This window comes from Crocodylus siamensis, chromosome 5 (assembly GCF_052110815.1).
Source record: "Crocodylus siamensis isolate JL-2025a chromosome 5, ASM5211081v1, whole genome shotgun sequence".
Lineage (NCBI taxonomy): Eukaryota > Metazoa > Chordata > Crocodylia > Crocodylidae > Crocodylus > Crocodylus siamensis.
The window spans coordinates 142,681,678-142,694,299 of record NC_143399.1 but is presented as its reverse complement, the minus strand read 5'-3'; the positions used below and the strand labels follow the sequence as shown (position 1 = coordinate 142,694,299).

At 46.8% G+C, this 12,622-nt stretch overlaps 1 protein-coding gene across 4 annotated transcripts in view; it reads right to left on the bottom strand.

Moving 5' to 3' along the window:
• The window catches only part of THRB (thyroid hormone receptor beta), a 291,817-nt gene extending 280,102 nt beyond the window's left edge, over positions 1–11,715 (bottom strand). For 2 of the 4 annotated variants that reach the window (XM_090046526.1, XM_090046525.1), the window contains exon 1: positions 11,636–11,715. The gene's annotated coding sequence lies outside the window, so the exon portion shown is untranslated. The remainder of the gene's footprint in view (positions 1–11,635) is intronic. The other 2 variants (XM_090046528.1, XM_090046527.1) reach the window with 2 other exon arrangements.
• Between the last annotated feature and the right edge of the window lie 907 nt (positions 11,716–12,622).

Genomic DNA, 12,622 nt, shown 5'->3' with positions numbered 1-12,622 from the left:
CCCCCAGACAAGCAGCAGCAGCATGGAGTTCTGTTCTCCCACCACTAGCAAGAACAGGGAACACCGTTACTCTCCAGAGCAGCAGAAGGAGAGCTCTCAAGTACTTCCATCCAACTGCAGGTATACATTCTTGGATGGTGGCTTAGATCTGCTGTACATTCCCCAAAACACTGCCACACTGTCTGCTGGTGAGACAACCCAGAGCAGTGGATTTTGATATTACTCTCTCACTGAGATGCATGGAAAAGTTCACCACTTTCAGAGCTGGTTTCAAGCTGTCTGTAGGCTCAGGTGGACATTGTTACCCTAGTTACACTTACGTTTTCAAGGTCTTCCTGACAGCTGTGTCAACCACTTAATTTATTTTTTAAACAAGCAGAGATCAAGAGCTGGGCCAGGAGAGTCTCTGACCCAGAGAAGGATCTGGGATTACTGCAATTCTTTGGGCCTAGATGTTTCTTATAGGATAGAAACGTCTAATAAATTAACATGTTTTCCCCCTGTCCACTCCAGCTCAAGAAAATCCCTTGTATCTTGTTTCGTTTTTCTCATTCCATCATTAGGAACATCTTGTGCAATAACTGTGCCATTTTTATTTTGTTGTTTTTACAATGGGTTCACACATTCGCTGACATTAATCATAGCCTTGCTGCACTTTCTCTTTGTTTATTCTGCATGGTTTCTCCTGCGAGCCCTTGGATTCAGATCTGTCTATTCCAGGAGTCAATGCTGGCAGAAATGAATTTCCCTGTTCGTTAGAGATAGCACCCAACTGCTGAGTTTTGGTGTTTATTCATTTGTTTGTACTCGAGTGTGTACCACATGCCAACAAAGCAAGATCCAGGGAAGCAAGTGGGGGTCATCTGACCCAACTTCTTACTGCCTATTTTCTGAAAGAGAATAGGAACATGTAAATTTGCAAGTGCCTGCAGGTCATTGACAACAGAGTGAGTGGACAGAGCAGCTCAGTGGTGCCAAATCTCACTTTTATTTAGAGTCATGTGCACTTACTATTTCTCCCCTCTATCCTCAATGCCTAGAAATTTCTGATGATATGCAAATCTTGGTTTTCACTTGTTTAAAAAAGGGTTTCCATCCCTCAGGATTATAGAAAAAAATTGAAAACCTGGACCCTGAAGGCTCAAAACCACAAAACAAGAAATACCAAAAACATTGTATTTTAAAAACCTCTTAATTGACAGAAAGTGGAACTGTTTATTTTTTAATGCTGAGGCCTGCATCTGTATGAAGGTTAAGTAGGCCATGGTGCACCATATCAAAACCATGGAGAGCCAGTCCTTGTGCAGCACTCAGAAGAGGAACAACCAGCCAGTACAGAAACTGTGGATCCCTAATGAAAGTCTTTGTCACATCTGACAGGCAGTATTTACCCCAGATTAAATTCAGTTTTTTGTGCTAATGAGGGCTGTGGCCAACCTTCTTCTAAAAATGTGTCTGTAATAAAAGCAGACAGGCTAAACAACATGCCAAACTAAAGATATTACGCCTTACTCAAACAAAATCTTTCACTGGATTTTAAAGGACTAGCCCTAAATTACAGCCTTTATGTTATTTTACTGTAATTCTCTCTGTCCTCAATTCCCATTAGCCCATACACTGTACCTCACAGGTCTGGGAAATGTAAAATAGTAATGCAAAAGTATTAATTGATTTTTGCACAAAGATCCAATCCTGTTTTATCATCAAAAAGTGCACATGGAGCAGGGAGTAGTAAGTGAAACATAAGTTATAACTCTACGTAAGAGAAGGGAAGCCAAAGAGAAAGAAACAAGCCTAGAGGCACAGTCTAACCTCCAAGTGCATGTTGCATATCACTACATTTCAACAAATATCAGTTTTTGATCTTGCATGAAAAAAGCACAGCAAGGGATTTTTTAAATCATGCAAAGATACCTGTCATGCAAAGACAGTGTCTAGTCCACCAAATTAAGTGAACAAAAAACTGAAAGAGAGAACAAAATTGCTTTCTAAAGACAACTTAAAGACCACTATTATATTAATTTATGATGAAAATTTAAATCCGGTAGAAAGCCTTTGCCTTCCTACTGCACTAAAAAGAGACAACCTTTCAAATTAAGCTTGTACATGTTCTTGGGCTGTTGAATGTCTTTTACTGAAATAAGAATACCTACAAAGATACCCATTCTGTTACAAGATCACCATTTTAAATTAAACAGCCACAAGTGATCTATTTTTGAAAGGCCCTTGACTCAAGGGTCTCATGAGAAGGACCGTGGCCCAGCAGCATATAGCAGGAGGATCACCATGAAAGTCAATGGAGTAACACTGGCATAGAATCAATTTAAGTGGCAGAAACACACACAGCAAGTTTAAAATGTAAGGAGGGGGGTGGTGAAAGCAGCCATTACCAGGTTTTTCCCCCAAGGGGGGAGACATGGCCAGACACCAGCCAGGGCAGTGTATCAGGCAACAGGGAGCAGAGAGGGGGATTAAACTCCCCTCTCTCCCAAAGGGACCTCAGCCGGGTTCTTCCCGGTTTTCCCCCCTGCTGGCTGATTGCGTGGCAGGCGGCATGGCCAGAGCTGGCCTGGGAAGCAGACTCAGGAAAGGGGGGGCCAGGAGGGGAATTAAACTCCCTTGCCTCCTCTCTCAGGCAAGGGCACAGGGACCCCAGCTGGGTTCTACCTGGATTCCCACCTTGCTGGCTGCTCATGCAACAGGGGGCATGACCAGAGCTGGCCAGCATAGCCACGCCATCCGTCCGCCTCGCCCAGGGATGGCCTGCACAGTTGAGCTGGGTGAGGCTGTGGGCGCTGCTAAGGGTGGGTATGGGGCAGGCTGCAGGGGCAGGGCCATTTCCAGACGGCTGCAGCTCTGTGGCAGCCCGGCCTGGCGCTCACAGGAGGTGACTGGCTGGGTAGTGGTCTGGAGGTGACAAAGCTGCAGCTGCAGGTGGGTGCTTTGGTAGTTGGACTGGCTGTGCAGGATGTATCCTTCATGCCTGTGGCTGCCCAAGATGGCTTGGAGGCACCAGCAGGCCTGGAGCCTGGCAGCCTCCTGCCGCGTGGGCTCATGTGCCTGCAGCTGCCAACACATCCCCTGCGTAGTGCCTGCTTGTCCATTTCACGTGGCAGCTACAGACAGATAAGCAAGCACCATGCAGGGGGCGTGGCAGGGGCAGCTGTGGGCACACAAGCCCCCACGATAGGAAGCTGCTGGGCTCCAGACTTGCTGGTGACTCCAAGCCAGCCCAGGCAGCCACAGGCACAAAAGACTCATCCCATGTGGCCAGTCCAGCTGCCAAGGTGCCTGGCTGCAGCTGCAGTGACATCACCACTGTGCCACTGCCTGACCAGCTGTCACCTGCACACAGAGGGCCTGGCTGTCATGGAGCCACAGCCAGCTGGGACCTGTAGCCCAGCTGGGCCAGCCCCGCTATCCACCCACCTCGCCCAAGTCTGAGCTGGGCCAACTGTGGATGCTGCTGGGGGCGGGCACAGAGGGGCTGGCCCAGGCCAGGATGGGCCACAGGGCATGGCCCTTCCCAGCTGGCTGCAGTTCCATTCCGGCCTGGGTGCAGAGAGCCAGGAGCAATCCAGACGCACGGCTACCATGGCCCCAGTACAAGCCACAGCCAACTAGGAAGGGCCTAAAGCCATAAGAGCTTTATGAACAGTGTCTGCACTAGGAGAATCCTCTTTTAGCCAAAAATCAGGCTTTGGAGAGCCTCTGCCCAAAATAACATAATGACTCTCTTCCAATGTGTATAAACATTCATGAAGGGAAGATAAGCTTAATAAAAGCCCTATTATTGTCTTCTAAGAGCAAATACAGAGGGCCACGGGACTGCAACAAAGTAAGGGTAACCAGACAATGGTTGTTACAGATAACATGAACTGGGGCAGCAGAGAGGTATGAAACAAATGTTAAATGTAAACATTTTCATTTCCAGAAAACAATTTGAATTGTGACCAGACATAAGTCACTGAAGGCTGCACTGTTTTACAATTATTTGATCATCGATACCCCACTTAAGCAAAAATTAAGAACCTAAGAGAGCCAACCGCAACATCAAAGAGGACAGCATGAAAACTTAAAAGAACCCTGCATTGAAATGTCGAACTTTCCGTTCCTTTCCTTTGACAAATTAGAAACTGGACTTGTTACAATGGTCATCTTTTCAGACACACCTGGAACAGCAAAATGTGATCTAACAATAATGGATGAGATGGATAAACAGATAAGTCCAATGTACAGTAATGGTAGGTCTGTATATTCCACTACCATCCTTCCAGAGGGAAGCTAACTTTTAAACATATACTTAGGTACTAAGTTAACAGAGTCAGAAAAGCATATAAATAAGTAAATCAATATACACATTTGATTCTGGATTTTTTTTTAAGGTGCAGGGAAAATTCAGAATAAAATTCAGTTTAAGGATTTTGAAAGGATGGGTGGGCTCCTGGAACACAGTGATAGGGTACAACAGTGGTTTTGAACTTAAAGGTTTAAAACCCTTTCATATCACTTCTGCTGCAGAACCCCTGTCCCTGGATCCATGGCTTTGCATCAGCTCATGTGTTCCAGGAGACCTAGCTCTGCCTCCCAGCCCACTCCATCAACATTTCTGTGGAACCACTACGACTTTTCATGGAACCTCAAGTCTCCACAGAACGCAATTTGAAAACCAATGGAGTTAAGTCTGAAAAACACAGATTATACAAATGAAACATATTTTGAGTTCAAAGAAATGAAACTATATCTTCAAAACACATCGAGGTCAATCATCTGTCCTTGACTTTACAGAAACTTGACACTTAAATCCTTTTTCAGTAGTGCAAAAGGGAAATAAATTCTTAACCGATAAAAACTGTTAGTTTTTTTTTTAATACTCTGATGTATTTTTTTAAACCAACAAGTTTAATTCTATTAAAAATGTTACTGCAAAATAGAATAAAAGTGCTTGCTCAACCCTGACTATGGTATTGCTAGTACAACACAATAATCATTTGTACTTTGGAAACAAACATTTCATATCCACCAATCATTTAGCTACTATTATTTTAGTCCTAGTTCTATACTTCAGCATTTAACACTAAACATGCATTTTATAAAACAGCACTCAAGGCTTTCATAATATTTCTGTAACACAATCTTCTTTCCAGAAGTCTAACTGATCCTCCAAATGAGCTTTATTAATCATTTATGAAAAGCTGGCAAAAACTTATTGCATGCTTTGGCAACTTTTCAAAATGTCCAATTAGGTCAAATCAAGAAAGCTCTAGAAACCAACTACAACTTAAGGTCAACGCCAAGAAACATCCCTGCACTTTGAAGCAAATGCAACTCCACAGCAAAAAAAACCAAAACAAACAGTCATGAAAAGTTACGTGCTTGAACATAAAAAATAGTGCCTGATATCCACTCCTTAAACATGTTAATCATATTTAACAGAGATTTTTGTCAGTGTCAAAATGTCGTTAGCCAATATATTTTGAGAAATGGAACTCACCAGTTTCTTATCTATCTAGAAAGGAAATACTGACTTCCCCACTAACATTTTCTACAGCCTCCCAAATCAATACCAAAGTAACATAAAAAATGTATCAAGTCTCAATACTGAATTTTATGAGCTGTTCCTCACCTGCTAATGTTTTTATATTAACACCCTTTTTGAGAACACAGTACAAGTAATCTTGGCTCAAACATTATTAACCTTTAAATATTTAATCAGGATTTAGATTTTATATAAAATGTTTATGCAACACAACCATATAGTGTGTCATATATGCCAATTCCAATCCCAGTACCCATGATTAAGAATTAATTAGAAAGGAGAAGAGTCAATTAGAAGCAAGGGAAACGAACACACAGGTTAATTAACAGTAAACCAGAATTGGACTTCTATGAACTGTTCAGCATCTGCGTATTTCTGGAATTCATTGCAAGAACTCTGAATGTGATGATATCATCCCATTTCAACCCAGGGTGGATAAACCCTTAAACACATCTTCTTCTATCATATTACAGAAAATCACTTGCATGTGAACACCAACAATTAAAAGCTCACGAAAACGATTTTTTTTAAGTCTGAAGCCATATACCATGGACAGGGAAAAGGGAAACTAATATCTGCACTTCTCTGAAAAGAGCAGTTGAGTTTTTCCTTCAAGGACAGCTGCTTCTGTGCTTTTGGGTAATGAAGGCCCTCATACTTACTTATTCTCATTTCTCTCTCTCCTAATCTACCTAGTGTACTAATCTGATTAAGATAACTGAAACTGATATTGGCTATTCCAGAGCTGTCCAACTTTGGTGCAGCCATGAGCTCTCCCCACCTCCTCCAGAAACACCCCCCCTCCACTCCTTGGGCTGCACAGGCAGCCCCCCACTTCCCCAGGGCTCCACTGGTGCCCCCCCAACCCTCCCCCACTGCACAGTGGGACAGACAGCACGTTAACCATTGATAAATATGGCCTGCAGGGCACACACTGGCCTCTTGCAGCCTGCAAGGTGGATCACCAGCCCTGTATTATTCTCTCTCAAAGTTACTGAAGTTGCATCAACTATTTCCTGCTTTTTTTCCCCTCACAGACACCAATGATAGCTCCGTCCACCTAAAAAGCTTGGGAAGTTCATTTTATAGAGCTGTTTGTTTTCTTTTTGCATTTTTAAATAATTTTTCAACTTCTTCCATCTCTATTACCTTTACTTTTTCATGACTGCGCTATTTTTGTTTTTATTTTCTGCAGAAATATTTTTTAATCATTTTCCTCTTTTATTAAACTTTTCTCTAGTAAATGACAATACAAACATATTGGCTCAAAGTGCTGTTTCCCCTTCTGCTTCTATAGTTAGAGGATACCCAGGGGGCTGGACCCAATGATCTCATGAGGTCCCTTCGAGCCCTAAACTTGTATAAACCTGTGTGTAAATATCCTTTCTTTGTTAATAATTCCTTCTTCATCTTAAATGTTCTCACTTTGGTCTAGAACAGGGATATCGAACATATGGCACATGGGCCAAATCCAGCCTGTGGAACTGTACTGTCTCACCCACAGGGTTCCCAGAAGAACTGAGAATTTGGAGGCAGGGCAAGTGATACCCTAGGTACTGTCTCCCACTAAGGACCTGTGTTAACCTTTGGGGCTACTGATGCTCCTCACCCCACCGCTACCAGGTCTGGATCTGGACCACAAGAAGCCCTGCAGTCTGGACCCTGCCCGTGACAGGAGCTGAGTTTGACATGCCCATTCTAGAATAACCAATCCCAATTGAAAGATCATTGAAAGGGGAAATAGATGTCAAGAGATCCTGTTATGCCATATAGCCCCATACTAGCAGAGTCAATGAAGCCCCATACTAGCACAGTTCACTGCTGTCAATGAAGATGGAAACCAGAACAATTAATGCAAAACCAAAAGATCCTACCACTCTGTAAAAAAAACTGCTCAGGTCTCCAGACAACAGTAACCAACATAGTAACTGTAAGCAACTGGTAAAGCAGTGGTTGGTAATTATTTGGGCCCAAGGGCCACATAGGGATATTTGCGGGCTGTCATGGGCCAGGTCAGCACCCCCCGCTGCACACTTCCCCATCAAAACTCCCTACGTAGCCTTGGAGCAGGACAGCCAGGTGGAGCTGGGACTGGGATCACAGGGCAGTGACAGCATGGGACGGGGGCAGAGCTGCAATCCACTGCCTGCACATTCCTGCAACAGGTGCCAGTCCTGTGGGCAGGGACATGCGCAGAGCAGATCGTGGCTCTGCCCCAAACTCCAGCCCCACACTGTCACCACCCTGCAATATTGGGGTCTCTATGGAGACTGGCTGGGACCCATGTGGGCAGGCAGACAGGATGGGGCTGCAGGTGGGCAGGGAGCTCTGCATCCAGGGGTGGAATTGGGGTCTTGGGTCAGTGACAGTGTGGGGCCAAGACCAGAACCAAGCCATCATTTGCTCCCTGCATGCCCTGCCCACAGAACCTGCACTTATCGAGATGTGAGCAGCAGACTGCAGCTCTGCCCTGGCCCTGTGCTGTCACCATCCTGCAATCCTGCCCATCCTGCTCCCAAACACTGCTCCGCACCAGCCCATGGCTCCATCCCAGCCAGCCAGCCATGCACCTATCAGCACAGGTCCCACCACTGCGAGTGGGTGCAAGGCAGACAAGCTGCAATGCCCAGGCAGTGGAGCCAGGTCTCCCAGTGGCAGCTGGAAAGTGAGACCGACTGCTGTACCACTCCAGTCACTCTGTGAGCCCAGGGGCAGTGGGACCGGCCACAAGTGCCATGGCCTGGGCTGCCCCTATGTCTGGGCTGGGTGGGACTGAGGGACCTGCCATGGGCTGAACGAAGTCCTCCAGTGGGTCAGATTCAACCCACAGGTTGCATTTTGCACACCCCTGCACTGGAGTAAGGGTATCAGACTGGCACAAGGCCAGTCCACGGGCCAATGGACCCCTTCTCTCTCACCCACCATACCTAATCCAGTGGCTGCTTCAGGATCCACACCACACAAAGAAAGGAAGGAGGTCCAGGGGCCTGATCCACTCCACAGACTGGCCTCATGTCACAGGCATGCCCCATGTGGGTCTGATCAAACCCAGAGGCAGCACCAGGGGTTGGATGGCAAGGATCCATGTAGGTTTCACTCTTCTGTACTAGAGGGTACCACGATCACTTGCACGCATGCACACACGCAGACTTAGTGTATTATTTTAAAATTAAGTCCATAGGTTTTTTCTGCAGTTAGTACCTGGGTTTTTTTCTCCTCACTTTGTCATTTTAACAGTGGGTTAATTTTTCAAAAGGTTTGTACATTCCTACAAGCCAGTGTCTACCAGCCTTCACTACAGCTGATTAACCCTGGTTGGCAACACTTTTCTAGAGAATCCCTTGCCAATTCTTTTTATGATCCCTGATATGAACTACAGCCCCATATCAGAGAGATTCTCCCTCCATCTTTTGCAACTTCTATACCTCCAGATACATTTTGCAGGGAATCAACTCTATATTTCTTTTCTAGCCCTTCTTCTAATTGTTCTCTATAAGATTCCTCACTCTCTTTCTGTGTTGAACTTCTATTAGGTCCTGACAATTTTACCCTTTTTGGGCCCAAAGTATATCTTGCCTCATAAAGTTTTAAAGGACAGATTACAGTTCTGCATTTTCAACCTCCATCAGCTTTCTGAACATTACGGGGGGGAGGGGTCGTTTCTTTGTTTTTGGAGCGGAAGGGAGGTTTGACTCATCTGATTAGGATCAAGAGATATCAGGTATTTCCTTCTCCAAATGTCTATCTTTCATGGGGCACTCCTGTTTTTTGGCAGTTGGCTTTTAAGACATCTCTATCATGATGGAAGAATTCGCCTTGAATTTCAGGTTTTTTCCCCCAAATTTCTTTTCCAAAGACCTTTTTATATACTCTTTTTTTCCATGCAGATGTAACATATATAAAACATTCCTGTACTGGTCCCCTTTGCTCCTTTCCACTAGCCAACTTTCACTTACAAAAGATTTATTTTATAAACTTACAACTGTTCTTTCTATAAAAAGACTTTTCTTTAATAATTTAGATCCAACAATGGTTTCTACTTCATCTTGTCCAAAACGCCATGCCAATTGTTGTAAATAATTTCAAAATGAAAATATACTGCTTCCAACTTAAGTTCACTGATATGGTGATTAAAAAACAAAAAAACAAAAAAAAACTTAACCTTTGCAGTCCAGCATAATTCTCTGCTATGAATTATAAACTATAGGGACAGTGAGCCTAAGTTTTGCTTAGGTCTCCCTTTTAGAAGTTTCAGAATATCTTGTTGATAAGGCTCATCAACAATGGAGGGTAGAACTTAAAAGTAAACTGTTTTGCCCTGGGAGTGATTTAGTCTCTCAGTTATTCACTGTATTTTTTTTCAGCCACTGCTGCATTGGAAACAAATTTTCTTTTACTTAATATAGGGTTCTGTCTAAACATTTTACTGACCTATTCCATGTCACCTTTCCTTTTAATCCAGCAAATTTCCCAAAGGCCCAGAAACCCAGGGCAGCTAACACACAGGGCAGTTTTCCAGTTACCTCCACCCTGCACAATCACAATTGCAATCATTAGGCTGACCCTTTTTTCTGTCCCTTCCACACCCCCTCCACTTCAAGTCAGCACCAGGGAAGCCCCCCGCCCTAGTTACACCACTCTCTTCCCACTTTTTACCATCAGCCTCTTAATCCGCTTTTTGCCATTTAACTAGACTTCCTTCTGTTACTCTGGTGTTCTCCCCAAAATACATGGGGATCAGTTGGAAACAGGAAGGCCCCACTCTCCTGGTCAGAACACTTTTTTTTTTTTTTAATGTATTTATGCAATTTATTTTAACCGCATGATTTTTTTACAGTAGCATATTAAAAATCTCCTCCCCCACAACAAGATTTGTTCCCTTTGTCAACTACACAGATATCCATCTAGATATCCAACTATTCTTAAAGAGCCCCCACAGTACCTAAGAACTGAAGCTGCCTTTGATGCATCCAGCATTATTCCCCCCTTAACTTCACTAAAGGTCAGACCTGTCCCTAATAGCAAAAGATTAATTTTGTACTCTGAATGGAAGAGCTGGAAGTCAAGAAATCTGAGATCTCCCCTCAGATCTGCCACTAACTGTTGTAGGGCTCTGGACAAGTTTCTTCACTTTCCTGTGCCTTGAGTTTCCTTCATTAATGTTCTTCTCGATTCTTAGTCTTGCATCCATTACTCAGCATTAGCAGTACACCACCCTGCTCTGACACGTGTAGTTCCCCAGAGATACTGCCTCGGCCACCCTGCTCACCTGGCAATCACTAACTAAAGCATCACTAAAGATCCTTTATTTTTGCCCCCCACTGGCAACAGCTCACCCTTCATGCCCACAAGTGGCAGTGGCAGGCAGCATGGTCACAGAGACCTTGCAGTCAGTAAAAAAGAAAATTCACAACTGCTGACTACTTGTGCTGTCCCCTGCAGACGGGCCAACCAGGTACCCCCTAAGAGGACATAAAGGGACGTTTCCATTCAAGAGCTCGTCTCCATCACTGAGTTCGGAGCCCCCTGCGCCCCGACCAAGTTTCGGGGGAACTTAAAAGAGCCCACCCAAGCCACTGGAGAAGAGGAACAACACCAGGAGGCCCCCGGGAAGCAAGCCTGGCTGCTCTGCCACAGCCTGCAGGAGCAAGGGTGCACCCCAAAAACAACCAGGTCTCCGCCCAACCGGGCCACAAGGCAGCCGGCCCCCGAGCGGGGAGTCCTGCTGGCACCGGAGCGCCAAGGAATAAAGGAAAACGCTGGCAGCAGGGGAACCGCCACCCGGCCCTAGGCAGCCTGAAGGAAACCTCAAGGCTGAGGCATTCTTTGGTGTGGGGGGGAAGCACACAAGGGTGGGCAGCTGCAGAAGGGGTGGCAACCACCGCCTCCCACCGTAAGGCCAGGGCAAGACATGGAAAAAGCAGCTTTGTTTTTGGGGGGGGGGGGGAGGGAAGAGGAGCATGTTGCTACTTCTCCCTGCCAGCCAGGCGCTGCAATGGCCACACCAGCCCACCCCTGCCCCCGGGCCGGGGCGGGAGGGGGGGCGCGCGGGGCAGGGGCAGGGGGCAAGGTGCGCGGGGGCCTTGGGGCTCTCACCTGCCCAGCGCTCGCCGGGAGCAGCGGCAGCGACAGACGCCGAGGAGTCTCCAGCGCTTCCTCCAGCCGGGGGCGGGCGCTGTCCTGAGATGACCCGGGGAGGGCGGGGCGGGAGGCGGACGGCGGGAGCCGGCCCAGGGGAGCGAGGCGGGGCGGGGCGGGGCAGAGCGGGGGAGCCGTCGGGCGCAGCCGGGCAAAGGGCGGCCAGCCCGCCCCGGCCCATCCCCCCGCCCCGCGCCCCCCAGGCCCGCCCGCCGCGCACGAGGCGGGACAGTCCCGCCCGCAGGCATGCGACTTCTCGCGCCGCCGCCATTGCCCCCCGGGGCTGGGATGCGCGTTCAGCCTCCCAGCGGGGCCAGGAGAAGCGGAGCAGGGCTGCACCGCTCGCCCGAGAGCGAGGGTGTAACGTGCCCGGCTTCTCTCAGAGAGAGGCACAGCCCGCCGCTACCCCCTCCAGGCTGGGACCTCCACGGGGGACCATCAGCTTGTTAGGATTTTATGGGTATACCTATACACAGGTTTCCCTCGCTGTATGCTGTACATGGGTTCCTGGAAAACAGCGCGTAACTCGGATTGGCATAAAGGAAACCCACTTTAACACGTAATAAATAGGGATACCTTTTCAAGATCACAACCGTACTGACCCCCAGACCCATTTCTACCACTTCTACAAGACGCTTTCGGCACTCGCCAACAGCAGGCAGTACGCGCAAGCACTATCGTAATGGGGGGTGGCAACTACAGAAACGTATCGCAGGCAAGAAGCACAGATCCACACAGGAGACTTATTTTGGTGTGCGTTACTCCTACAATGCACCGCACAACGGCTGATGGCGGGCTTGCACCACACTGGGTGAACATACCTCACATGTAATGAATTTTCGGTCTGAAAAGGGTCACTGCATAACAGTGAATCTGCACATACAGAACCCACATAAAGCGGGGGAAACCTGTATATATATATCGGTGTAGGCTGCGATGTAGATG